At 38.9% G+C, this 4,154-nt stretch overlaps 1 non-coding gene across 1 annotated transcript; it reads left to right on the top strand.

The window, feature by feature from the left end:
• Positions 1-322: 322 nt before the first annotated feature.
• LOC118521463 (U6 spliceosomal RNA) lies at positions 323-429 on the top strand. Its single transcript, XR_004910147.2, has one exon. It is a non-coding gene; the product is annotated as a U6 spliceosomal RNA (small nuclear RNA).
• Positions 430-4,154: the final 3,725 nt, after the last annotated feature.

Genomic DNA, 4,154 nt, shown 5'->3' with positions numbered 1-4,154 from the left:
GAAATACAGATTTGGTATTTCCAGAGCCTCTCTCTTCCTTGGTAATTTTTTTTCATTTATCTCAAACTGACTCCCTGCTTTTTTTCTACAATCCCACAGTCCTCAGGCACTGCTATACCCCCACTCAACATGCTCTCTGCCTCTGCATGTTCCCTGCTTTCCTGGGAAAATTGCTACAACCCAACCATAGGGCAAGGGGATCTGGAAGCCTCTCTACCTAGACTCACATGCTACTCAACTGTGAATTCTACTTACTGCCAAGTGACACATCCAATCACTTAATTTCTTATAGCCTCAGTTTATCATATAAAAGATGATGATGGTGCTCCCTTTGGCAGCACACATACTAAAGTTGGAACAATACAGAGCAGATTAGCATGGCCCCTGTGCAAGGATGACACGCAAATTTGTGAAGCATTCCATATTTTTATAACCATTATAAATAAACCTGTTAAATTTTTCTGGACAATGGCAGCATTTGGATTTTTTTAAAACAAGTAAATTTCTTATTGATGGCAACAAAATAAAATAAAAATAAAATGATGATAGTTCTCATAAAACTGTTGTGAGGATATGCTGAATCAAGAGTATAGAGTCATGGGGCGCCTGGGGGGCTCAGTCGTTAAGTGTCTGCCTTCAGCTCAGGTCATGATCCCAGGGTCCTGGGATCGAGCCCCACATTGGGCTCCCTGCTCAGCGGGAAGCCTGCTTCTCCCTCTCCCAGTCCCCCTGCTTGTGTTCCCTCTCTTGCTGTGTCTCTCTCTGTCGAATAAATAAATAAAATCTTTAAAAAAAAATAAAAATAAAAAAAGAGTATAGAGTCTTAAATGTATAGTCTAGCTCATAGAAAACACACAAATAGATGTTCAACCAAAAAAACACTTCACATTTCTCTACTTTATCATTTCTCTGTATCTTTACCCTCTGGTCTCAGAGGAAGAGGAGTCTGTATTCTTTTTCTTAGACTATCATAGCTCCTTTTGTATTTCTACTGGCCTAAAACAATAAAGAGGAATTATACATTCTTGTAGCTAAGTCCAGAGGGAGGATGACTTCAGCAGCTCAGCAGTGTCATGAGGAACTGAATTCTGTGCTCTCTTCTCTGCTCTTGCTGATATCAACTTCACTTTAAGGTTAGGGCTTCTTGGGATCACAAGATGACTGCAGCAGTTCCAGGGTCACATGCTTCATTTTAAAATATTCAAGCAGAGAATAAGAATTTGTTCTAAAACTTCATTCAGAAGAGCAGAGAAGCTTCATTTTCAAAAGTCTGGGGGGAAAAAAATCCCTCTCATATCTCACTGGTCTAAATTGGATGAAATGCCTTCCCTAAACCCATAACTAATGTCAGTTGATAAGTTCATGTTATTTTAAGTTTGAACCCCATACTCTGTTTCTAGAAATAGAGTGGAGTTGAATTTTTCTCCAATGCACATAGAATGTGGAGTACCCAGGCAGCGTTGTCCAATTGCATGATTCATATGGATTTCTATTCTGGAACTGTGTTCTGGGCCTTTCACATAAAATACAATAGGAATAGAGTTTCCTGGAGTTAGTCATCTTGTGGGCTTACACTTGGAAAGAGATAGTTGAAATTAAGGGTAGTTACTGCAAGAAAGGGTACTAGATATTGGTTAGATCATCATAAAGTCTACTTCACCATGTGCCTTTGAGGCCATCTCTTCCTCCTTCCTTTGGAACTTTTCTGTTACTTTATCCTTTTTGTTTGAATTAGCAACAGTTCCCTTTTTATTGGGTCACTTACTTATGCTCATTTTTCTTTATCCAAAATAATAAACAAAAATTTAAATTTAAATTTAAAATTAGAGCTTCCCCAAATCTACTTCTCTGACAAGCTATCTTAGCTTCCCTACCAGTTATTGAAAACACAGTCTATCTTCATTGCCTCAACTTGGTCATCTTGCTTCTGCCTTAACCACACTACCGAATCTACTCTCTGAGTCATTTCCCTGTAAGTGAATCCAAATGTCATTGATGGGCTCCAGCTTCTCTGATCACCACATCCTTCCTCCTTGAACTTTTTCCTCCTTTTCATCAATTTATTTGATCAAAATTTATCATGCACCTGCCATGTGCCACACACTGGGATAAATGCTGAGAATACAAACATTAAAGGAATTTAGTCCTTCCCCCCAAGGAGGCTGATAAAGGCTATTGGGAAGACAGTGAAACAACAGCTGAAAGCCATAGTGGAGGCATGTGAGAGGAGTAGAGAAATAAGCATCTAAATTTAGGAGTTAGTGGAGCTTCAGAAAGAGATAATTCTTGGACTGTTTTTAGGAAAAAGTAAGAGTTTGTCAATTGGAAAATGTCTAAGGCACCAGGAACAGCATGGTGCAATCAGGAACTACAGGTAGCTTGGTATGGTTGGCGGATGGTAGAGAATGTAGGGGAGGGGCAAGAGATGAAGTTGTTCAAGAAGGCAGAAGCCAGGTCAAGGGTTTTGACAATGTGACATGGATCATGGGTAGCCATAGAAAAATTGAGTCATTGTTAAATCGTTTCTGTGAAATGATGGAGGGTGGAATAGGCAGGCAGGTGCCCAGAAGCTGGTGGACTGGTAAGAAGGGTACTAAAGAATTTGGATAAAGATGTTGATGTTTCTGAACTACAATTATAATGGTTGGTGAAAAGAAGGTAGAATAAATTCAAAAGATAAAAATCTACAGCATTTAGCATGGAGTAGGAAGGCTGGAACAGTAAAGAATGGCAAAGCTAAATGGGAAGAAAAATTCAATTATGTCAAATATAGCAGAGGGGTTAGTCAAGAAAAGGACATTCTGTATATTTCTGATTTTCTTATTTGTATGACCAATTCCACTGATGTTTGGGCTCTTAGCTCTGCCCCTCAGCAGAGGTGCTTCCCAGTGATATAGCCAGAGCAGACCTCCCCACATTTTCCCCTTCACAACACCATGTAATCTCATGGGCTTCAACAAATTGCAGATGTGTCATAAGCCCCACATCTACACATCTGAGTCTGACTTTCTTCTCAAATATGAATACCAATTTTCAGTTGCTTCCTCAGCATCTCTACTTGGATGTCCATGCATGTACCTCTAACTAAATTGAAATCATCATATTCTCTCCAAACTTATTACTTCTCTTTTTCCTAATCTGTTGATGCTGCTGCTATCCTTCTAGTAGGACAATTTGCTGTCACCTTTGTATCCTTATTAGTCTATTCACCAAGCAAATATTGAGCACCTAAAATATATCTTGGACTCTTCCATGCGGATACAGTGGATGACCTAAACAATGTTTTGCCCATATAGGCTTTATTTTAGTGAAGGATTACATACTGTATTATATCAGAAAAGTGTAATAATTTAAAGTAAAATAGGATAGAGAACTTAAGAGTGACAGAGTGTGTTCTACATTCAATCAGTTGGTAAGGCCTTTTACTTCACCTTTAATATCTCTGGCATTAATCCTTACCCCTCTGATTCCACACTGTCCAAATTCTGCCTTCCATGCCCCCTCATTAAGCAAATGGCAATAATGTCTCAGTTTAACCCAACTGAAAGAATATGTAGAGAGCTGTTACCACATGTTGGACACTAGACTTGATACAGATCCCAAAACAAAAATTGTGTAGTTCAGAAGGAGTGATGAAATAAACACGTAAGCCACTTAAATACAAAATACAAAACAAAATTGATAAATTCCATAAGGATATTATACCTAACTAACCATGGAAATTCACAGGATGGTAGATCCCTTCTGAAGAGGACTCAGTTGAGTTAGTGGTATTCAAAATGCCACTTAAAGGAGGGGCTGGGCATTTATTAGGTTTGGAGAGGACAGTTGGGGAGGAAGATGCATTCCAAGTGGAAGACTCTGGATGAGTAAAGGGGAGAAGATGCGGAAGCACAGATGTCCAGATAATAGTGGGTGGTGCCATTTGCTGGGAGCTTAGGTTACTGGTAGAGGAGGTTGAGGTTAGAAAGATAAACTGGGACCATTCTCTGAAGAGTCTTAAAGGCTGGTCTGATCATTTATACTTAATTCATTAAATGATGAAAATCCATCATCTTTTTTCTCTTATCTTTGTACATACATGGCTTCTTCATTTGTTAGTTTATAAAATACCTGTGGGACTACTATCAGCTACTATCCTAGAATATTGGTAA

The sequence above is a fragment of the Halichoerus grypus genome, chromosome 9 (assembly GCF_964656455.1).
Source record: "Halichoerus grypus chromosome 9, mHalGry1.hap1.1, whole genome shotgun sequence".
NCBI lineage: Eukaryota > Metazoa > Chordata > Mammalia > Carnivora > Phocidae > Halichoerus > Halichoerus grypus.
Note: the sequence above shows the minus strand (reverse complement) of the source record. Positions and strands in the feature narration are given on the sequence as shown.